This window comes from Xenopus laevis, chromosome 4L (assembly GCF_017654675.1).
Source record: "Xenopus laevis strain J_2021 chromosome 4L, Xenopus_laevis_v10.1, whole genome shotgun sequence".
In the NCBI taxonomy this organism is placed as follows: Eukaryota; Metazoa; Chordata; class Amphibia; order Anura; family Pipidae; genus Xenopus; species Xenopus laevis.
Genome location: NC_054377.1, coordinates 70,585,055 through 70,610,303, shown reverse-complemented (window position 1 = coordinate 70,610,303; position 25,249 = coordinate 70,585,055). Strand labels below are relative to the sequence as shown.

General features: G+C 38.4%; 1 protein-coding gene across 3 annotated transcripts in view; it reads left to right on the top strand.

Annotated features, from left to right (window-relative positions):
- Positions 1-25,249, top strand: part of adgrg1.L (adhesion G protein-coupled receptor G1 L homeolog) — an 84,675-nt gene that overhangs the window by 11,441 nt on the left and 47,985 nt on the right. The window contains exon 1 of one of the 3 annotated variants that reach the window (XM_018258107.2): positions 8,220-8,283. The exons of 1 other annotated variant lie outside the window; for it this stretch is intronic. The gene's annotated coding sequence lies outside the window, so the exon portion shown is untranslated. Of the gene's footprint in view, positions 1-8,219; positions 8,284-20,822; positions 20,923-25,249 lie in introns of those variants that run through there. One more of the 3 variants, XM_018258105.2, reaches the window with a different exon arrangement.

Genomic DNA, 25,249 nt, shown 5'->3' with positions numbered 1-25,249 from the left:
GTGATCTATGTTAGAAAGCATTGCTGGATTAGTTTGCTTTGTTCATACCCTCCTCCCTTACCTTCTCCAAATCCCTTTTTGTAATTCAGACATTCCTTACCTTTGCCTGTAGGGCAGGTTAGAAGTACATATTTAAGAGGTAATCTGTCAGCGTCTCACTCTTTGTTTATCTTTATAAAGAATCGAGACTAGAAAGGAAATTAAATGTTATATAGCAATGCCAGTTTACACAGATGCTGGGAGAAAGGAAAGCACCCTATATTATTTTCTAGACTTACTACACCCATTGCCATTCCAAATTTAATTACCAATTATTTTGCTGTAGAATAATATGTTAATTATACAGGAATTTGGCACCTGATAACTTTAACGTTGGCACATTCAATATTAATAACTAATGAGAGTAATTTTACTGAGGGTATTATTTTAAACTTGTATAATGACAGCTTTGTCCATAGAAAACAGAACAATTTTCCAAAAGGGAAAAGAAAAGCACCCCACAGAAACTATCACAAATACTTGGTCACACCTCACCTTCTCCTCTACCTACCACTAATATACATACATATTAGGGATCAGTGATTCTTGATACCACCTGAAGCCTTTGGTTTGTGATGTCCCTATAATAGTAGATATCACGGTTCAGGTAGTATCAAGAATACTAAAAAGGGTTTCACTAACTTTCTTTATTAAATTGTTTCGTAAAACTACATTGCACACAAGGGTAAAATTAATCGTAGAAGGGAGAAGAGACGCGTTTCGCCACAGCTTTCTCAAAAGGCAAGTATGGGATACGCGCGTCAGGGCAAGATTTGACTCTTGATCTTCTTTTAATTACTTCACCTTGGTGAACAAAAATTGCACTTTTTAAACGAATAGGAACTCTTCCTTAACTGTTTCTTAAATCTGTTTTCTCTCCATGAACTGAATGGTCTGCGGTTTTTTAGGGTTAAATAGCCTCTCTTTTTAGACAGGAAAGGATTAACTAACGAGACCGCAGCACTTCAGTTTCTGCCTTCTCCCACTTTGTGGTGCTCCTAGGGACTTAGAAAAAATATAACTAGAAATCTTGGGAGCAACTCCACCAACTATCTTTTTTCACAATTCCTCTCTTATCCTCAAGGAGCGGTTGGGTTAATTTGCAACTGAGTAGCACTGTTTTAAATCTACTCAATCAACTTTTTTATTAATAGCACCAGTCACTTTTCTATATTACTACCTCAATTATCACGATACAAATGATGTAAGAGGTCCTTTATCAACTAGTGGAGCACAGGCACTTTATAAAGTATATCAATGAATTATAATTCTCTCTTTTTTTAACATAAATACTAGGAATTGTTAAATTAATTAATATTAGAGTTTTTTTAGAATCAACAATTGATAAAATATACACAGAGTCGGTGTAGCGACAATCAATATTTTATTGGTTGTATTTATTTAAGCACTGTACTTTACGTTTTCGGTATAAGTTGAGGAATTTTATATACTTCCACTAACTGAATGGTGAATGAAAAAGTTGGTCGCTGAAAGAATCAATATATGGTCTACAGAGGTGAGGGTTGGTTTTAACCGTTGAAGGCATTTTGCAGTCACAAAGCAAGGTTCTCTCCTCTCTTCTCCCTTCTACGTGGTATTAAGAATCACTGATCCCTAATTTGTATATATATTAGTGGTGGGTAGAGGAGAAGGTGACATGTGACCAAGTATTTGTGATAGTTTCTGTGGGTTGCTTTTCTTTTCCCTTTTGGAAAATTGTTCTGTTTAATTTGATTATTGCGACTTAGGTCAGACCTCAATAGAAACTGTGAGATACAATTATTAGTAGGCAATCGAGAGTACTGATTTTTTCCTGTTATTAGCTTTGTCCATAAAGACATAGTTATAGCAAAATAGTAATGGTTTCCAGCAACATATGCTCAAATAAGGGTAATGTGGTGCTCATTAAATAAAAGTGATGCACGCAGGAATAGGCAAATAAACTCCTACCAAATGCACACAGCTCCTTGTCTGGGGAGAATAAGCGAAGTGTGCTGTAGGTGTTAGTTTGTTCAATTAATCTCAGCACCTACTCATTATCTGATTTATTACTCAGATATAATTATAGAGTGAGTACAGTTCATTTATAGGGGAAAATTAAAGATAGTAACATGCACATATACTGTATTCTCTGCACAAATTAGTATAATATATCTGTTTAATAAGTGAGGTGGAGTTGTGTTAAAATGTGAATATATCTAAAAAGGATACAGTAAATTGATGCCTGTAATGATTGGATTGGATTAGCAGATTTATATTTAGTAATGGCAATGAGTAATAAAAAAAATCTGAAAGAAACAGTAAGTAAGCTATTTATTTATAAAATAAAATGTTTTTTTCTACAGGAAAAGAGCGAAAAATATAGAAAAGTTAATAATTCTGTTTGTCAGCTCTGAAAGGTCAAACAGATAAAGCAATAGTTCAGTGTTCACTATGCCTTATCTTTTCCTTTCATTGTTATAGGAAACTGGCCCTTGCATGACATAAAGGTGGGTTGTTAGATCTCTCCAAGGCTAAATAAATTATATATAGGTACAATGGAAGTATAACTTATCTGGTCACGTTAGCTACAAGCATACAAAAGAGGGGGGATTGATCAATGCAGATTTCCAGGTCCCCTTTTTCATTAATGATTTAGTATCTGTGCACAGGGTTGGACTGGGCTGGCAGAACACAGGGAAAAACCCAGTGGGCCCAGCTGACCCAGACCTGCTCCCCGCATTGAATATGTGAATATGGTTTTTAGTTACTAAGGTATGGTCACAAAATTGACAAGCCACCATACCACATCAAGGTAAACCCCAAATAATTTTTTTCTCAGAGTTGTGCAAGGAAAACGGCATTTATATTACCTAAGACTCATTATAGCTTCTGTAATTCTGAGTTCTGTAACAGTGATTCTTAATTGTTACCACTTATCATTTCTTTTACCTCCATTGCTGATCCATACATGGTCCACCATACATGATCCTGGTCATGTCTTCCTGTCTCCTATGTATTATATGTTCCTACCGCACACTCGCCTTTCCTCTCACTGCGTTGGTGGTGCTGGTTTCTCCGTTGACCCCGGCCAGGTACCTTAGCAACAGCAAACAAGAAACGGATCCGCACACACGCTATGATCAGCAGTTGGGGGGACACCCCTCTTTATTATATCACCTCGTGATCAACGTTTCGGGGGGATAAACCTCCCTTCATCAAGGATGAAGGGAGGTTTATCCCCCCGAAACGTTGATCACGAGGTGATATAATAAAGAGGGGTGTCCCCCCAACTGCTGATCATAGCGTGTGTGCGGATCCGTTTCTTGTTTGCTGTTCCTGTCTCCTATGGCCACCCCCAAGTTTTTTAACTTTAACTGAAGTTCCAATTTAAAGGAGAACTAAAGCTTAACTGAAGCTTAAGTAAAGAAGTAGGGTAGAAATGCATTTTGAGTTTCTGTACCAGCCCAAGTCAACCACAGCCCTTTATCAGAAAAGATATGTGACTGTAGATGCCCCAGTAGCTCCCCATCTTCTTTTCTTCTGATTCACTGCACATGCTCTGTGCTGCTGTCACTTACTGAGCTTAGGGACCAACTCAAAATATACAGTACACATAGAATATAAATACAACAATTTAATAATCAGCCCTGTAGCATCATCTTATATTACAGGCCAACCTCATTTTCTGCTTGATAATTTGCGGCAACCCCTAAGCTTAGCTTCTCAACAGCTGCTTAGACCCACTTTGAGTGTCGCAGACACTTTCCAAGATGATGACCCCCTGTGACAAGTTTGAAGTCCTGAATCATTTCTGCTATTGAGAAGCTGAAACTTTAGGCTGGTGCAGTATATAAAATATGGCATATTTAGCCATATTAATTTTTGGGGTTTAGTTCTCCTTTAAGTCTCCTGCCTGTAGGGCTATTTCTGTCTTCTAGTCCCGGTACAGCTAAACTGATTTGATCGGCTAGAGGGATTCACCCTGCATTCGAGCCAAACACTGTGTAGCTGTACAAGATTGGATAGACTGGAAGGATTCACTCTGCAGCCTAGCCAATCCCTGTGCAGCTGCACTGGGACTTAAACTGAGGGAAGCAGTATGTGCAGGCAGCAGGCGTAAAAAAAGGTAATTGTGTTTTATTTCAATTATCTGTAAAGCTTCTGACTTGGAATCTTATAACGTCTTGTGTATGCGTTTTACTTAGTAGATCTCAGTTTCGATTTTTGTGTCTGGACCTGAACCAGATCTCCTTGTGTGCTGCCTAAAGAAATCTGTATTGTCACAATTTCTCTACCTGTTATGAGTGTTACATGATCTACTTTTGCTGGAGAGCATGTTTGTGTGCCTGAGTATGTGTCCCTGATTAAGAAGAGCCCATACATACTGCTGGCAGGACTTGCACTCTATTTATTCTCTCCTGTGATCTGAACTATCATCATTAGAACCCACACTCTATCTATCCAGCCACAGCTTCTAGGGGCATTATTAATGCATATATCCCAACTGAACCATTTTCTGCTAGCCCGCAGTCACGGGTTTCTTACTGAAATGTTCCAACTTTTTTTTTTGATCTCCTGTATTGGGGTTTCTTACTGAAATGTCCTGACTTTCTCTTTGATCTCCTGCACTGGGGTTTCTTACTGAAATGTCCTGACTTTCTCTTTGATCTCCTGCACTGACGCCAGAAAAAGATACAAAGCTTCTGAAACTTAATTAAAATTAGAGGCTTTTTGACAGAGAGCCCAGAACACTCAGCAACTGCACTTGGATACTTTTGTAACAGTTTAAGATAATAAAAGATACAATTGTAACTATTTAAGATAAGCAAGTTCACTTTAATTTGCAAAACTGTTATAACACATAAAACATTGCACTAAAACTCCCAGAAACTTTCATAACCTGCCAAATTTTGTAAAATGGACATGGTAATTAGGGAGTGTGGCCATACAATGGACGAGGTCAAAAAATGTTCAGAACTTTTTGTCCCTCTTTCCGTTTCTTGAATGTTGGGAGGTATGTTAATGGAACTGGCACCATTGTTATTGGGACTGTATTTACTGTCAGGTTTTCTGGAGTATTATTAAAGGGAAATTACACTTTATTATTATCGCATGTGTTTTGGGGGGATTATTTGTTGAATTGGTAACACACTTACACTGCCAGGTATTCTGGGCTATTATATACAGAATTTCCCCCACACCAAAATCTGCTGTGTTTGTATGCTCTAAGCCAAGGATCCCCAACCTTTTGAACCCATGAGCAACATTCAGAAGTAAAAGTAGTTGGGGAGGAACACTAGCATGAAAAATGTTCTTGGGGTGCCAAATAAGTGCTGTGATTGGCCATTTGGTAGCCCCTATGTGGATTGTCAACCTAAATTGAGGTTCTGTTTGGCAGTTCACCTGGTTTTTATGAAACCAAAACTTGCCTCCAAGCCAGGAATTCAAAAATAAGCACCTGCTTTGAGGCCACTGGGAGCAACATCCAACATGTTGTACACGAGCTACTGGTTAGGGATCACTGCTCTAAGCTAATATTGTGCCTGTCAGTGCAGAAACACACATTGACAGATAACAGTAGATTGGTTTCTCACTAGCCTTAAGGTGGCCATACACGGGCCGATAAAAGCTGCCGACAGACCGAGTCTGCACCTTATTGGCCCGTGTATGGGGGCCCCCGACGGGCTTCCCCGATCGAGATCTGGCCGAAAGTCGGCCAGATCTCGATCGGATGGGATTAAAAATCCCGTCAGATTGCGGCTGCATCTGTTCGTTGATGCGGTCCCGCGATCCGACCGCCCGTTTGCGTTCGCTAGGATCCGATCGTTGGGTCCTAGGGCCCACAATCGGATCAGCCCGATATTGCCCACCTCAAGGTGGGCATATCAGAGGGAGATCCGCTTGTTTGGCGACATCGCCAAACGAGCGTATCTATCCATGTATGGCCACCTTAAGAGTGTAAATCCAAGTATGTAACATTTTGTAGAAATATTACTTGTGATACTTTTGCCTATTTGCCCTCCCTTGAAAATGTTTCTATCTCCTATCATCTTGCCATTTCCCTTATCATTCCCTTTACAGTTCACCTCATTGGCCTGATACAGTTGCAAAGTAAGTAAAGTTGAAAAATTGACATAAGTTCATAAAGTTCAATGTTTGCCTTTAGCTAAATATTTCTCTCTCCAGCTCCCCTGCCATGGCATTTCAGGAAGGAATTCTGCCAGTGAGTTTGGCTGGCTGTCTTATTAGACAACTAGGATGGAATGCTGCCATTTCCTCCAGGGTGGTAATTACTTTTTTATTTTGTCATTTTTTCTCTCTTGCCTTAAAGGGTTTCGTTTAATTTAATTCTAAGGAGCATTCCAGTTTACATTAATGAAAATGTCCAATGATTTTAAAGTTTTTCTTTTGTAACGTCATTTGAAGCAGTTTTTGTCAGCTTTATACAAGGTTAGTAATTGTAATCACTGGAGGGTGCCTAATGTATTTTCACCCACTATTGATTAAACATCTGCTTGTCCTTTAACAGACCTGCAAACAAGGAGAATACTTGCAAGGCATTTTGGGAACAGAAGGAGAATTGATTTCTGATTCATTATATCTGCAGTCTGGCAAAATAAGAATGAAAAGAAAAGGGCAGACAGAAACAGCTTTTAATTGCAATTGTTTTCTATACAAGCAACTTTAACATAATTGAACATTTTTAAACAGACCATATTTGCAAAAGGTTTAAATGTACTTTCATAAAGCAAACAAAAAGTGTTCACATTTGTATGACATCCCCTTTAATATCATGACATTCTCTCTAAGCTAGTAGACAAACCAAATCAAGAAACTCATTATCCAGAAAGCTTAGAATTTCAGGATAGCCATCTCCCATAGTCCCATAACTGTATTAGCTTACAAACAGAAGCACAACATCTGTAAAATGATGGATCATATGCGTGAGATATTGCATAAAGGCGATGACCTTAATATCTAGGTTTATTGTTATCAATAAAGTTACATAATTGTATACAAATGTTTAGGGAAATTATGTTTCCTACACTAATCTATGATACATTAATCTTGTAAGGATACTTGGCAGCGGGGACGACCACCAATTTCTCCTATTTGCACTACTTCCCATACTGAAGCATGCACCACTTGCCTGTCCACTGGCCGTTGCTGTTTCATTACCTGAACCGACCTGTTGACTGTAAATGACCATGCTTCTGGATTACGATTCTGCACCACTCTTATAATTTGATTAATGACCTCAGCTTGTTATGCGTTGCTTTTTCCCTGTTCCCACATTCAGAATGATATATTTATATATATATATATATATATATATATATATATATATATATATATATATATTTATTTATTTATTTATTTATTTAGTGGGCAGCCCTTGGGTGCCCATATGGTAAATAAAACTTTTTTGCCCCCCAAATAATCTCAACTGCTACTGTTGGATGCGAGGATGAAGGGTGGCAGACAGTCGTATCGAGTCGAATGCACGCAGTGACAACGTCTGACATTCCTATTACTTTCCTTAATCTGCGCATCCGACATGACACCTGCGATTCATCTAAGCGCGTCGGAACGAATGCTATTGCAGGTAAAAGCGCTCGTGTAGTTCTACCCTAAATGTCACACACATATGGTACATCATGATGTAATTTCACCAATGTCACTGCCCATGCACTCTGTGTGTGCAGAAGACTGGTGTCTCAAATAAACTTTTATTGCACCTCTCTCAAGAAAAGTTCTCTGCATAGAACTGAAATGCTGACCTTAAAATAATTTTTTACTTCTCATTAGTGCTCCTATACGATTGGGTGCATATTGTCTAATTGTGGTCGTACTTGGGCTATTGCTTTTTCTTTTGTGTGACCAAGACTGTGTATTACCTTAAGTGCATTACCTTATGTCTACAATTAAGGGTGTTAACATTTTGGAGAAAGATGCTAGCCAGAAATTGGTATTGTAGGTGTTTGGATTGCTGATTACAACTGCAGTCTTAAAGACAGGGATTGTTCCCTGGCCTCTGTCTCAGGGTTTGCTGGCTACTTTAATAGGTTTTTCAACAAAGTCTGCTTTGTTCTGAGATTGGTTTGTTTGTGGCTTAGAATACTAAGGTTCCAGTTGTGAGATTGCATTCCTGCCTCTGCACTTGTAGTTACTATGTGCTGTGCAAGCAAATGCTTGATGCTGCACTCGGAAGCAGAAGCAAGTATGCTGCGGAGTCTGTGGAGACTAGAAACCAGTAGTGTGGTAAGTTTTCCTACTCGTCTCTCTGTATTTTATAATTTTTCTCTCCTTACATATAGAACAAAAACAATTTGTATATTCATTCTGTATTCCTTTTATTTATTTACAACACGTGGGCTGAAAACGGCCTGCTGAAATAGGCAAGCCGAAAATCATTAGCCATTGTGTCTGCTTGGGTGCAGGCACAAGCTGCTGATTCTGGAGCAAGAATGTAAACTCTTACGTTTCTTTGCCATAATCAGACACGTGTCTGCACAAGAGACAACATAATGATTCTGTGTACAGGTGGGAGAGGAGGCTAATGCTCACTCAATATAGTTAGGTAGACAAAAATGTAATCTATAAAGTCTGGAGTGAACAGATGCTTAACATAATAGCCAGAACACTACTCCTTCCTTTACAGTTCTTTAACCTGTTACCAGTAACAGGTCAGATTCAAAAGCAAACTAACTGAACGTTAATGTATCATATGGCTCCCCTTCAAGTAACAGGTTAGAGAACTGCAAAGGAGCAAGTACTGTTCTGGCTATTATAATAAATTACAGGCAGTCCCCGGGTTACGTACGAGATAGAGTCTGTAGGGTTGTTCTTAAGTTGAATTTGTATGTAAGTTGAAGCATATACTTTTCCTTAATAGATGCAACTTAGGCAGAAGTTTGTCTTAACATAGTATTAACATAGTATTATTTTTACCTTTGTGTTCATTATTATTTTTACCTTTCTGTTCATATTTATTTTTACCTTTCTGTGCTCTGCAATAGACATCACATGCCAGAAGGGATAGGGGCAGGTGGTTTATTAAAGCTAAATGGTAATAAAAGTCAATCAAACCACAGTATGTTACTATAGTAGCCATCTTTTTTTAAGTGTGAGTTGTATATAAGTTGGATGTAACGCGAGGACTCCCTGTATAACTATAATAATAATTTTGAGCATCTGGTTTATGTGTTTTATCAGGTGAACTTTTTGAACTTGGGTTAATGCCAAGAATTTTGGTATTATCCTTGTGACAAATTGTCAGTATTCTGCCTACTGAAATCCAAAACTTTAATTTTCCTGTGATGCCTGAGGTCAAGGAGTTAGTGTTTATATGAGCTTCAATTCCTCTGAAAAATACAGGGAGCTATTATGCCACAGCAAATGCCAAGCAGCTACATATAGGTAGGGCATTCTTTTAAATGTGCAGAAAGGCCTCAGTAAGAGTTCTGAAAGGTTTGAGTAACAGTGACCACAAAAATAAAAGCATCGAGCTCAGGGAGGACCTGCTGCTTCTAGCTGAATAGTAGATAAGAATAGGAAACATGTGCCGGGCTCAGATAAAACACAGCAGCTTGAAGTGGAAAAACAGAGTGGCTCATAGAGAAACATAGGAAATGGAACTGGCATTTGAGGTCTGTTGCTTTGCCCTCTTTCCATATACAATACTTGCATAATGAACACAGGAATCCAGGTTCTTCCTGGCACGTTACACAGGTGTTTTGTTTTTATTTTTACGATGATTTTGATCTATTCTTTATGCTGGCATTCAGTAATTAGTTTCTATACAATTCCATTCTGCAATTGTTATAATTTAGTTATGCATTTGGGAATTCCTTTTATTACTGGGTCTTGGAAATTTTAAAGTGGCGCACATAAACAATAATAAAATATGGCACTTTTCTGGCAGCTCTGTCACAGTATATTGTTATGCTGCTGCTACTGACATAGTATGATGCCAAGTTGCTCCTGCTAAGACAACCTGTAGAAAGTCCTTCAAGCATCTCTACAGTATTTAGACCCTGTTTGCAGTCATTGACTAGTGGTTAATAATATTGTGCTTTGTGCAGTATGCTTATCATATACACTACAGTAATGGAGGTTCTACGTGTGGGTGTGTGTGTGTGTGTGGGGGGGGGGTTATGAGCTTATGACTCTGAGACAATGTAGCCATCTTTATCTACTTTGCAAGCAAATCAGTGCCATGAACATACATATTAGCAGTTGAGCTTGTCTGTCAGATGCAATTGTCATTAAGACAGTTTGTCATACTCACACACATGCACAGGCTCACATCCTTGCACATCCCACTGGCGAAATGTCGTTGATGCCCATTAAAGTCTAGGGGGGTCAAAAATGGGGGGTTTTTTTGACGCGCAATGCCATACAAATCTATGGGCGTAATTTTTACAGCGAAAAAATTCGCCCATCCCTACATGTGACTTTTTCACACAATAATGGAGTGCTCTAACCTCATACGATGAATCCTTTTGGATCAGGTGCTTGAGCACTATTTGATCCAACCTGCCACGGGTCAGAAAATCAATGCGAAAGTCCAGTATACTGCAGCACACTGCGAAATGTATAATTTTCAAAAGTGAATTTTATTGGCTCAAAACATGTGAGCAGACAATATGTGGCAACATTTCGGGCCTCACAGGACCCTTTCTCAAGCCTTGAGAAAGGGTCCTGTGAGGCCCGAAACGTTGCCACATATTGTCTGCTCACATGTTTTGAGCCAATAAAATTCACTTTTGAAAATTATACATTTCATAGTGTGCTGCAGTATACTGGACTTTTACATGTGACTTTTTGTCACAAAACAAGGAAGTAAAAAAATGTTTCTTTTTCCCTTACTGACCCTGATTTGCATACGCAAATTAGGATTCAGTTTGTTATTCAGCTGAATCTTTCACAAAGGGTTTGGCAGAATCTAAAAATAGTGGATTTATTGCATCCCTATGGGAAACATTAATTTGATTCTTCACACAGCAGTGGTGCTAGGCAATCTAGAACAGGTGGTACAGTGACAGGGCTAAGAAGCCAGCAGACTTTTGTTTAACCTGAAGAGTTAGAGAGATTAAAGGATTGATTCAACTTGTTCAACAGGCAGCAGAAGATGTTTTTGCTTGGAGGAGCCAGGATAAGAGACACATAGCCTCTCTTTTTATCTCACATTTTTTATTTTTTGTAGTCTCCATTTGCTATTGCTCTCCTACAAAGGTGCTATTCTGTCTCCTACCCCGTGGTATAAATACTACTCTGCCCTGATGGGGCCCACATTAGTCCTCTCTCAGCATTAGTCCAGCCAATATATTTGTCTAAATATTGTGAGCTAGGATGAGGAAGTTGGCAACTGCCATGCAACAAAAAATAAATTAGTAAGGCCTAACAAGGGATAGGGTGATGTATGTGTTGTCATGAGCAGCAGTGGATCGCTTTGCACTTTTTTCAGAGGTGCCACGCAGCGCACCAGCAAAGGTTTTCCAGCTTGTGCCCACTGGCAGACCCACACAATACCAGACAAAGCCAGCTGGATATCCTAGGCAACCCGGCTGGCCACTTCACCACAGCCCGCACCGGCACCACCACATGTGCATTTGATTGCGGTAGTGAACAAACAAGCGCAGTCACAAGGGCCTAGACTAGTGGTAGCAATCCCACACCATTGCACCGTAGGTGCCATGTATCCAATATGTATATAGCAGGTTAAGGCAATGTCTTTGCAATTCCTGTGTCACTCCGGATTTCGTAGGTGCCAAATGCCCTCATTTAGAGTGACCAGAGAATCTGAAAAGAATTACCAGAGAATCTGAAAATTAAATTCATGGTCACTTATAAGCAATGCATTTTAAATGAAATTGCAGTTAGTGCAGCCCTTTTAGCTGGATTTTCCAGGGGCAGTCTCGCAGAGGACCTACTAGTTTAAATGGTGTGCTAAACACCATATGTGTTGTGTGACCATGTTAATTGATATTTAGTAAATGTGGTGCTAGAGGCATAGTTTTGAACTTTTTCTACCCAATGTAAATTCTTTCAGTTTCTTTCTTGGTTTTGTTCTGTACTGTAATATACACTGAAGGTGGAACTTGCCAAAGCTTGCTTGAATTCCATATAAGCTTTCACTAACATGACTGAACAGACAGTCTATATTACACTTTTTGTTTGTAGATTGAAAAAAAATTGTTGCTGAAATTTCACCTTTTGACTCCCCACACTGTAGCAGTCCATGTAAAACTCACAAAATGTCTCTGTTTGACCAAGATATATCCTATGCAGAATATGCAGTTTATATCTTCATTTTGGAATAGGACAGATAGGGTTGCCACCAGGCCGGTCTTTTACTGGCCTGGCCGGTAAAAATGATAGTTGATCCCAATGTTATTAATAGGGAAAAAAGATTAATATATCGGAAGGTTTTTTCTGGAAACAGTGGCAACCCCAAGGACAGATGTCCAAACAGCCCCACACCAGTCCAATAAATAGTGACTGTCTATGCAATCTTACAGCAGCCCCTTTGGCATTTGCCAGAATCCACAGACCTGGAAAGGGGTAAAAAAAAAACTGCATTTTTGATTGTGGAAAGTAAAATAGATAGAGGAAATATCAAATAAAAATACTTCACACTTGATAAAGATTCCGCTGGTGATCCCAACAACCCTACTTACATCACAAAATTTGTGGATGTACTACCGTATTTGTAATTCTAATAATGCTAGAGGTGTGTGTCTTAGACTTAACTAAAAACTTAGACTTAACTAAAAAAAAAAATCTAGGTGTATTAAATAATAACCTGACTAAATGGTGATCCTTTAAGAATCAGTATTTTTAGTACTATATTTGAGTATTATTATTGTTTAAATGTATTTGTACTATTACAAAGAACCCTTACTAGCATGTTTTTGCCATGAAAACATGGAAAAAAAATGCTTAATAAAGGGGTAGTTAAAAGGAGCATATATCTTTTGATCCATCCACACAGTGTTTTGTATGTGTATATGTATATTTAAAACAAAGCATATTTTCGATGCTACCTGATGTCAGGCACTGCTCAAGGGGAATTAAGCAGGGGCAGCTTAATCATAGTGCCCTACTTATAGTTTGTGCCGTGCCCCTGCAAGGATGTTCTCCAGTGCTATTAAAGAAATTGTATACTTCAATGAACAACAAATTATGTGGCTCATATACCAAAAAGAGAGTAACCCACAAACCTCCTTAATTTGTCATCATTGATGAACAAAATAACAAAACCTCACAACTCTATTCTACATGGGACACCACAAAAAAAGTTACCGGTAGTACTTTTATTAGAAACATCTGAAAAGAAACAAACACCACAAAACTAAAAGAAGGTTATGTTGTAGAACTCCATCTGGTGTTGGAGAAGTGATTACAAATGATTTTTTGGTACTTTATTCATATAATTGATTCAGTTATGAACATAACATTGTCAGTGGTTTCTTGATTTTGGCTGCAAATTTTATACCAGTTGCTACCAGCTGTTGAGTGTGACCATGAAAATACTTCATGCAATGAAAATGGTGATGGTACAAATAGAATATTTACATACTATACATATGCCAGATATATTTTCCATTTCTGTGCATGGCATCAATTTGTGCCTTTGGTACTTACAGCTGTACATCTTTTTGTTTTTGAGGTATAGTCTTTACTGTAATTAAGTTTCATGCTTGTTTGTTATGTTGCTTGCTGTGGTTATATAACAGGAAAAAGGTCTGAAACTTTGAATTTCTTGGTATTAATGGTTACTTATCTAGATTAAAGATGCGTTGTTTACATGTTTTTTTTTTGTAGAAAACCATTTTACCAAATTAACAGTTTTTTAAAGGGGGATACAACTATAATTAAAATGAGCTATAATTGGTGGGATATTAAAATGACGAGGGCTCATTTACCACTGATACAGGTACAAATGTAGAAGTGCTAAATTATGCAATATCAAGCATATAGGCCTGTTCCATTGGCAGAATTGAATTCTGCAGGGTACAGCTCAGATAGACACAAGTTTCCCTTTACTTAAAGCCTTCCATAAACAGGAATAGGGGTGGTTCATGGGAGAAAGTAGCTTGCCAGTTATCTAGTAATAATGGCCCTGGCTGGTATTTTACTGGCTAGGCAACCCTATTTACAGCACACAATAAGTATAAGGCGGCCTTTAAGGGATTTAACACTTGTACTGTGAATGCCTATTTAGCAGTACTGAATACCCAATCCCAGTTTGAACCAGTGTTTGTGGGATTTACTTACATTCAGTCACAAATGCATTATTAAAGTTCGGCACTGATGTTGGGGATCAAGCTTTCTAATTCATCCCACAGGTGTTTAGTTGGGTTAAGACCACTCCTGTCTTAGTATGCACATTTTTGTACAGAGCTTTCTTTGCAAATGGGGGTATCAAAATTTTAAAGATGTCATTGTATACTATATTGCTATAATGCCACTCTGGTGTATTATTATTTTGTTGCATCCTATTATCCAGATTCAAAGTTTAGCAGAGTTTATAAAATATTTCATCATCTAAAAAACTGTCACCTTTGCTTTTTGAGTGTTTTCAAGTTACATGATGTTAATATTTAAAATGTCAGTGTATTTATTTGGCAGAGTGGATTTATGTAGATTTTGTGTGCCCTTTTTGGCTGCTGTGATCCTGAAAACTGTGATTCTGTTTATCAAGCAGAAATGTTTCTTTGCTGCCAAAATTAATACTAAATGCAACCGATTTATATCAAGTTAAGTTGCATATTAAAGAATCTCACCAAACTGGTATATATATTTAAGTAAATCTTGCCCTTTTACATCCCTTGCCTTGAACCACCATTTCGTGACTGTATGTGTGCTGCCTCAGAGATCACCTGAGCAGAAATACTCCAGCTCTAACTTTAACAAGAAGAAGTGTGGAAGCAAAAGACAGTTACCTAACATGTATGGTTTGCATGAATCATACGATCCCAGGGGGTGGCTTACTTTTAAAATGGCAATTTACTGTTTATGATTACCCAATGGCACATAATGCTAAAAAAAGATATTATAATGAAAATGGTTTATTTACATGAAGCAGGGTTTTACATATGAGCTGTTTCATGCAATCTCTTTTTATAGAGACCTACATTGTTTGAGGGGTATAGTTTTCCTTTAAGCTGCCAGATATGGAGGTTGTGATGTCATTTGCTCCTCCCTTTGATGATGTGCTGTGTGATATCATCCGCTCCTTCTGTATAATGGCTGCTGAATAGTGATGCATTCATCGGTTGGGAGTCCACATCTGAGTTCTGTAAATCCCCAATTAAGCCAAAGGGACATGCCTAAGGTGGGCCGTGTGGGGTAGTATGTATTTGATTTTTAATGTGAATATAAATAAATAATTTATTTTACTAAAAGAAAAGGCCTTGGGACAGATATCTTTTGATATAAAATTTTTTTGCTCAATAGTGATGGGCAAATTTCTCCCGTTAGGCTTTGCAGAAAAATTCGCAAATTTCCCGCAAAATTCGCAAAACTGCAAAAAAATCGTGAAAAATCAGGAAATCGGAAAGTTCACAAACAAACCGCAAATTTTTTTTCACGAAAAAAACACGAGCAATTCAAACGTTTTCACAATAAAATCTAGCAAAATTCGCAAAACGGCAAAAAAATCGCGGGAAATCGGAAAGTTCACAAACAATATTTTTATGTTATACAAACAGTAATATTCATTTGAGTTTTAGATATTTGATTTTTTTAAATCTAATTTATTAGAGTTAAAAAAAATTCACATGAATTTGAAATTCGACCTTTTGTTTTCTGGCCAGCGATTCAAAGTACTGCCAGTCAGAAATTAACCAGGAATGTTTTGTTGCCTGAGGTAGCAAAGATTTACTGAAAACATCCCACCCCTTAGTGTTTTAGCTGTAAATTATTAAAATAAAGATAATTATCAAGAGGGTGGAAATGGATGCAGAAAAGTTATGCAAATAAAAAAAGCTGAGTACATTAAAAGGGGAAATACATATTTAGGGCAGTGGAGGGAAGATTAGAAGATAAGTGGGTGAGGGTAAAACTGGACAGCTTTAAAGAAGTGCAATGTGAGGCAAAAAGGACTCGGAGTGGAAGAAATAGAAAGTATATACAGCAGGAGCAGAACGGGAAGTAGTACTAGAATGATAAGCATGGAATGGGTTAAAAAACTAAAAATTATAGAGAGCACCATCCGTTAGGATGACACCCTCCTGTCAGGCAGCTCATAGTGGCATCACCATCCTACCAGGCAAAACATAAGGGTAAGGCCACACTGGTCGTTTTGGGGAGATTTAGTCGCCTGGCGACTAATCGTCTCATCTTTGCGGCGACCAATCTCCCCAAACACCTTCCCTCACTCTGTGCCGGCTAAAATGAAAAAACGCCGGCGCTAATCACACGCGGCGACCAATCTCCCCAAACGCCTTCCCTGACTCTGCGCCGGCTTAAAATGAAAGAACACAACGGGGCTAATCACATGCGGCGGTTCGTTTTCTGAAGTTGCCCGAAGTGGAAACTTCGGCGACTTTGGAAAACGAATCACCGCGCGTGATTAGCGCCGGCGACCAAATCTCCCCAAAACGCCCAGTGTGGCCTTACCCTTATGTTTTGCCTGGTAGGATGGTGATGCCACTATGAGCTGCCTGACAGGAGGGTGTCATCCTAACACATAGTGCTCTCCACAAAGTCTCCACAAAACGCCCTGTGTGGACTTACCCTAAAACTGGTTTGTTATCTGCCTGGTAGATAGAGCTGCCTGGAAGGCGAAAATTCTTTCCCTATTTTAATCCCCTGCAATATTCTGAGACAATTTTCAACTGGTTTTCATTTTAAATTATTTGTGTTTTTCTTTAGTTATTTAGCTTTTTATTCAGCAGCTCTCCAGTTTGAAATTTCAGCAATCTGGTTTCTAGGGTCCAAATTACCCTAACAACCATGCATTAATATGAATAAGAGACTGGACTATGAAGAGGAGAGGGCATGAATTAAAAGATGACAATTAAAAGAGCAATAATAATACATTTGTAAAGCATTTGTTTTTAAAGCCAGAAAAGTCAGAAGAAGAAGGAAAATAATTGAAAAACTATAAAAAAAATAACTAATGAAAAGTTGTTTAGAACTGGCAATTCGATAGCATACTAAAAATGAATATAAAATTGAACCACCCCTTTAAAGAACAATAGTTGTTTGGCTACTCGGGTTAGTAATGAAAATAAGTAACTATGCCTCCCAACTGCCCTGTTTTTCTTGGGACAGTCCTGATTTTACAAGGCAAAATTACCGGCACACAGGACACGATGCAATCGGGGAGACCCCTGCATGTTTATTAAGGTGTAACGTTTCGGGGCACACCCTTTCGTCAGACATGTGGCTAAAATGCATGTGGTCAAAATGTTCCCCGCACTACACGTGGCAGATCCTTAAAAAAATGTAATGTAATGGTAAACCACTACTGCACTAGCAATATGTAGTGGAAGTATAGTTAGAGGACAAGCTGCATGGATGGGGCCAAATCAAAATGTGCAGAAATATTTAGAACCTGAGTCACACAGTGAGAGACACACACAGAGTTACACAGTCAGAGCTTCTTTTTTTTCATAGCTCTCCAGGACAGTTGTTGGATTCAGTGAACCTGTTGCTTGCCCCAACCACAGTAATTCTTCTCAGGAATGCACCATTTGCACAAAGCAAGGCCTGACCTAAATTCCAGTCCAGGCAAGCATGTTGCTTTCAGAGTCAATGGCAAAGCTTAGATCATTCATGTTGTAATAACAGACCGAGGTCTAGCAGCTACAGGATTATATGAAGGGACCTAAAATCTTTCTGATCTAATTTGTTGCCAGTGTACAGTTTTACTAAAAGTTACTCTTGTATTACAATGATCAATAAAGTAACGTTTCCTTTCTTTTAAGTTTCCTTTTTTTCTTAGGTTTTAATTTAATGAAGACTATAAGAATTAGAAATTGGAGACACAATCATTGATGACTTTTGGGGTCCATGGGATGCCACAAAGTATCATAAGGATGAGGCCACACAGGCATGTTTCTCTTAGCCTGTGTTATGTAGACAGGTATGTTTCTGTGTGTAGCTGCACTGACAGGTGTCAGTTTCTGCTTAAGTGCAGCTACACTGAGTGTATATCAGCCCCAAAGTGCATGTTTCCATGTTTTTGGGCTGATCTCTGCTCCGTTTAGCTGCACTCAGGCCGACACACAGGTGCCTCTGGGAAGGCACAAGAGATAGCAGGCACATTGGGAAAGTACTAAAACCGTAACATTCAGTATCAAAACCGGAGGTTGTAGTGTGTTGGTTTGAATAACTGCAGTGTCGGACTGAGCCGGCCCAGACTTGCTCCCCTTGGCTGCCCCTTAAATAAACAGTTCAGTGTGAAAATAAAAACTAGGTAAATAGATAAACTGTGCAAAATAAAAAATGTTTCTAATATAGTTAGTTAGCCAAAAATTTAATGTATAAAGGCTTGAGTGACTGAATGTGTAACATAATAGCCAGAACACTGCTTTTCAGCTCTATAACTCTGAGTTAGTCAGCGACTTGAAGGGGGGCCACATGGTACATATCTGTTCAGTGAGTTTGCAATTGATCCTTAGCATTCAGCTCAGATCCAAAAGCAACAGATATTACCCATGTGGCCCCCCCTCAAGTCTCCAATTGGTTACTGCCTGGTAACCAGGTTAACCAGTCAGTGTAAACCAAGAGAGCTGAAAAGCAGGAAGTAGTGTTCTGGCAATTCTGTTACACACCCAGTCACTCCAGCCTTTATACATTACATATGGATGAAATTGGAAGTCGGGAGGGGGCCCCGGGGACTGCCAGGAGGACCCTTCATTTGCAGCCACGGTGGGCCCCCAAGGCTCCAGTCTGACCCTGTGTAACAGTATACAAAGGGCAAATGGCTAAAAACCTGGCCATAACTCCACCTCTAGTTTTATGGGGGCCCCGAGATGGACCCATCCCTCAGGTTGTACAATTTATTTCTATAGTATGCTATGAAACTGATATTACTGTATATGTGCAGGATGGGACCAAAGCATTCATCAAATCAAGAAATGTTTTAATATTTGTAAACATAGCCTGAATAAGTTCCAAAGTTAGGAGGGGGGCATGGAAGATGATTAAAGCTTATAGATACCTATTCAATGCATTATTAAAATACACTAAAATGTATAAAGAATGTTCACAATGCACAGAGATCACTTTATGTCAGCCCTGTTATTTTAAAATGTAAATGATACATCTACTTCAAGGTTTTACAAGATTAGAGATGCCAATACAATCCATTAGGATAAGCATCTCTCCAATATTATTGGTATTATTTTTTTGTACCATTTAGGCGCTGTAAGCTTTAGTTCCCCCAACACATTTGATGGCATCTTCAACTACATTAAAACATGGTCACCAGTTGCCCACTTTCCTATTTGCAAATCAAAAATTAATACACATGGCTGCTAGCCACGTGTACTCTTTTCTGGGAAGTTAAGGTGAATGGATACTGCTATCATATGTTCTTATTTGTTTTCTCATTTCCTCCACTTTTCTTGAGTCAACATCATTAGGTTGCAGGGTTGTGATATAAGAGAACAAAAGACCACTTTGGCCTATTTAAACAGGTGTGTAAAATGTTTTATTGCCTCCAGCTTTAGGCAAGCGAGCAGTATAAATGGAAAAAACATGCTCCAAATGAAAAGATGGGATTACCCTATTTTAGGTCAGCCCTGGGGGAACATATTGTATTCTACCACAATCTATTCCTTAGACTTATGGCACACAGGATGGATTCTCTGGTAGCACACTGGCTACCCCCACTAATCCAATAAATAGTGACTGTCTATGACATCTTACAGCAGCCCCTCTGGCATTGGCCAGAATCCACAGCCTGGGCTTGCATGTCCAAAATACACAGGAGTATGTTTTTAGCTTTAATAAAAAATAATGACAAATGGATTTTGCTAATTTTGCACATCACTACTTTTTTGTGTCAATAAATTATCAGGTTGGGAGGTTGTGATATATGAGAACAAAGTACCAATGACACATGCGGCCTATTTATAAAGATGTGTATAATGTTTTTTGCCACAAAAGAATGGTCTCAACATTAGTAGTGTAGTGGTGTAGAAAAGCAGCGTTACTTTCAAAGCCCAGTTGGCATGGCAACGATGGATCAAGCTATGCCGTTCAGTTGGATAGAAAATATGTGCTCTCTTCTGAATTGGAGGATGGGCTCACCTTAAAGGGCAATAGTTAGGTTGAAAGAATAGATCCCTCTCGCTTTTTTTTTTTTTATTCTTCAAAGGTTGGAAACTACCACCCTTCTTTATTGCCTTCTGTCAAAAAATAGTGGACAGTTTTATATTTCCTTTTTGAAATTGAGCAGTATTTCCCAACTACAACTGTGTTTTACAAAAATGTGATGTTAGTGTTATAATGGGCTTGGGAAAATTTGCCATATGACAGCAGATTTAGAAATAAGTGGGACCAGCCACACTCAATTTACAGTAATTCTACATCCAAAAAAACACTTGCACAAGGGATGATATATTTATAATATATGTGCTGAGGCAAGGGCAACCCCTGAATGGGGAACAAATACTCAATTACTGTTTGAGATTCCCTGCACTAATGTGACTCATCGTCAGTCTGTGGTGTAGCACATGTAGTGCCCTGATCTAACTGACAATGCTAGGATTGAAATGGCGGGTGTGAGAACTGACAGTGAGGCCATTCTCACCCCCCTTAATGCCAAGGGGAGGAGTAGGGAGGAATAGTTTATACACTCGAAGGGGAGAAGACACAGAGAAGGAAGGGTTAGGTCCAAAAGAAGGAAAAGGATGAAAGTTTTTAAATAAAGGACAGGTAAGTGAGTGGAGGAGGATGAAAGAGGGAAGGGGATAAGAAAATTTTATGATTTAATAAGGTGCCGAATAGCATAAATAGAACTAGTGGGTGAGTAGTTTGGAAGGTATGTAGAGGGTGGGGACAGAAGGAAGACTACAATGGGATGGGAAAATAATGTAAAAGAATGCAAATTATTTTTGAAAAAAAAAAAATTTAACGTCTTTTTATTGGTAAACAGACAGACACTACATGTCACAGGCAGTATTTGTATTCTTACAGTAAAGAAAAGCTTGTGTCTTATCTCATTACAGTACAGGTTATAGAGAAGGCAGTGTATGTTATGTGTGAGAGGAGCTCACTCATTTGACAAGAATCGTGTGCAGCACATACAATCTCTTTTCTTATAGATTTTTCAATAATGCGTGTTAAAAGATTTGTTTTATTTTATGCATTGCATATGTAAAGCATTACTTTAACAGGATATGACATCAAAGAAAAGAAAATAATTTCACAAAAAAATGTACATCAATATATATCTTTATATGTAAGATGACAAAGAGTTAAATATGCATGCAGTTGCTTGCTTGATGTATTGACTGCATTGACTACAATTAAGGACCATTTCAATCAGCAGCACTAACAACGTCTTACTACTATGTGTGGGGGTATCTTGGAAAATAAAACTTGCCTGATTCATTTTGAATCAATGAGAGGAGAAGAGAAAAGAAGCAGGATGTGGAATAGAAAAAGAAAAGTATATGCAGTGAAGAATTTCAGTCATTTGAATATGGGAAATAGGAATGCTTAGGGAAATGGATCTTCTCATTGCTCGAAGAGGAATGACAGGGCAGGGACTACTAGAGGAAGAATGCAGAATTAATGTGGGATGGCTATAAGGTTGTGCGTGAAGGCAATAGCGTAGGGTTCACAGAATTATGCAACTCTAGTATATGCTGTATATGGAACAAATAAATGGGACAGGTATTTATAGTATAAGCTGAGTGTAGGGCATACGTTGGCATGTGTAATAAAGGGGCTAGTTGATAACAATAACTGAGGCAGGGACTATAAAGCAGAGAAATTGACATTTTCTTATTAGACAAATGTTCACAAATGCAACATAGTGTACTGCTAAAATAATAAGAACTCCTGCCTTTGATATTTACATCCATTGGTAAAAAGGAGATAGAAATGCACCAGGCAGTGGTAGGATATTTCATAAAAACAGCGTACGTTCTTTGCTCATATACGGGGACTCCTAGACTGTCCGACAATTACACTGTATTTGCTAAATCATCTGCTGCAGCAAGCATTTAATTGGTTGATATGGGCTTCTTAAACTACAAACTTTGGTTGTATTAATATTTAATTTTATTACCCCCCCCAAAGCAAATTTAAATCATTGTGATTACTAACGTATACTATATGACGTATAACCTAATGCCCCTGAGCCCCTGTGGACTACAGGTAAAGATTCCTTCGGAAAGGCCTTATAGCTGTCTACACCCCAAAAATAATTTTGCTGTCCTCACAGTACTTCATACACACATATTTAAAATCCTAAACCCCAAGGGCAAATACTACTGGCAGTGACAGGCAGGTGCCATTCAGAAATGCCAAATAGAGCTTTCTCCAGTGTTATCCAGATTTGACCACCAGAATAGCCTAAGCCAATTTGGAAAAACCGCACACCTCACATACCCCAGCAGAGTTTCCTGGTGCTCAGTGATGGGGGAGTCGGCAACCACCCAGACAAGGTGCATAGGAGAATCCCCGGCACACAGGAGTTTAGTTAAGCAGGGCAAGCCCTTGCAATTTTATTAAATGCAGTGCAACGTTTCGGGGGAAGCCCCTTTGACAAAGGGGCGTGCCCCAAAACGTTGCACTGCATTTAATAAAATTGCAAGGGCTTGCCCTGCTTAACTAAACTCCTGTGTGCCGGTGATTCTCCTATGCACCAGAATAGCCTGCCAGGGGTAGAGTGCCTTCCATTCTTTGCAGGGACAGCTGTAATGAATGACAGGATAATTGCTTTCTGCTTTTGAGTTCTGATAATGATCCTGTAAGGCTACAGATGCCTTGTGAGAGTTTGACAACAATTGTATATTTATAAATTGATTTCGAAAATGATTTGTAAATGACAAAAAATCACAAAAAAAATAATTTTTTTGCAAAATGTCAATCAAATTAAATAACTTTTTATCATTTTAATGAAATACAGTGCAAAAGGAATAATAAATCTATATAATGACTGAATATTTCAGGGCTTCCCAAACTTGTTGAGCTAGGAGACCATACAAAATAAGTGCTGGGTGTCTCCCACATTACATTTTAGGAACCATAGTCCTGGAAAAAAACATTGGCCTACTCATCCAGTTGTCAAAAGAGATAAAGAGCTGTTTATTTTAACATAATAATGATATCGGAGGTGTGCCATCCTGCTGTCCTGCCAATGCTGTTAAACTGCAACACTGGGATTCTGATAATTATTGCATTCATTAGATTGTTTGTATGATGTCAAGTTGGTAACAGGAACTCAGGTGTCGGTTGCAGGAACTCAGGTGTCAAATGTTTGACAGCGAAACACTTTTGGGCAGGGGAGTGATAGGGAGTTGAGGAATGTGGTATGGTATTGCGAGGAAGGGTAGCAAAAGTCACAGGAGGATATGAGAAAATGTACACTGTGTTTCTGTCTTTTTTATCAATCTATATAGTAGTATTTATATCCTTAAAGGGGAACTATGGCAAAATGAAAATTTAATATAAGCTTCATCATACTGAAATAAGAATCTTTCTAAATAAAATCAATTGAATATGCTGTGTTGTTTCTGAAATAATCAAGTTTATCTTCACTAGCCCTCTCTCAGCATCTGTCTTTCTACATTCTGTCTTCTTGTAGGAGTTGAGTGTCAGATATTCATTGACAATTAGATCCAATATATCTTAAAGGGGGGGGTAACTTTCCTAGCAGATTAGAGCTCACTCAAATAACTGATTCTAGTACAAACACAATCTAACAAAAGAACTGCCTTTTGCACAAATCCTGCATGTAAAGCGACATGATGTCTGGCGATTTTAATAGAGTGAGCTCTAATACATCTTCTAGGCAAAAGGAGCCCCCTACAGTATAAAGTATTGTGGATCTAACAATCTATATGACATCCAACTCCTGCATGAAGAGAGAATGAATTTATATTTTATATACCTGCAGGTGATTGGCTCCTGATAAATTGATTGTGTGTTATACATTCCTTGCTTAGACTGTAAGCTCCACTAGGGTAGGGACTGATGTAATGATGTATATTCTCTTTAAAAATGTGTTACACAGAGTTGACACATTTTCTGGAAAAAATACCAATCTTTCTATTTATATATATTATACACCCCCCTATTAATTGGTATGAATATTGTATGTCACTTTGCCTTTTAGACTCATAGGCTGAATTGTGTTGCTCTGACTGCAGTAGAATAAGCAAATCTGATCGTTGCCTGCTAGTCATGAACCTAATTGCCTAATGCTAGCAAATCTATCCCAGTTGATTGCGGTAGCTCCGGATGGCCATTCTAAGCATAGGAAGTGGCATTCACTAATACAATTTATACATAGGCATCAGCATGGTAGTTACTGACAAATGAATAAAGGAGCATGGCAGCTGAAACATTTGTATCCTATGTAACCTATTGCTCCCTTCCCAGTTTGAATGGAAATCTAAAGATAAGTTATTTAAACCAACTCTCAACTATTGCATTAATACATTGCATTAATGTTGTGATAAACTGATCACGAGTTTCTATTCTATTTGTCAGAAGCCACAAGTCTGTACCAAACATGATTTGCATCTGTAAATATTTCAGTGCTGCTATTCTGTGTATGTCTAAGAGCAAAACCAGTGTTATTTCTGGAAACTGAAACCTGAATTGTTGAAAATACCATTTCTTCTTTCTAAAATGACATGTTGCACTTACATTACAGCAGTATTGCCTTAAAGGCGTGGTTTATCTTTACGTTAAGTTTTAGAATGGCCAATTCTAAGCAATGTTTCTTTTGGTCTTCATTTTTTGTTTTTTTTTTTAATGGTTTTTGAATTATTTGCCTTCTTCTTCTGAATCTTTCCAGCTTTCAGATGGCTGACCCCCATTTAAAAAACAATATTGTTTTTGCTACTTTTTATTACTCAACTTTCTATTCAGCCCCTCTTTTATTCATATTCCAGTCTCTTATTCAAATCAATGCATGGTTGCTAGGGTAATTTGACCCTGGTAACCAGATTACAGAAAATGCAAATTAGAGAGCTGCTGAATATAAGGCTAAATAACCCAATAACCACAAATAATAAAAATGAAA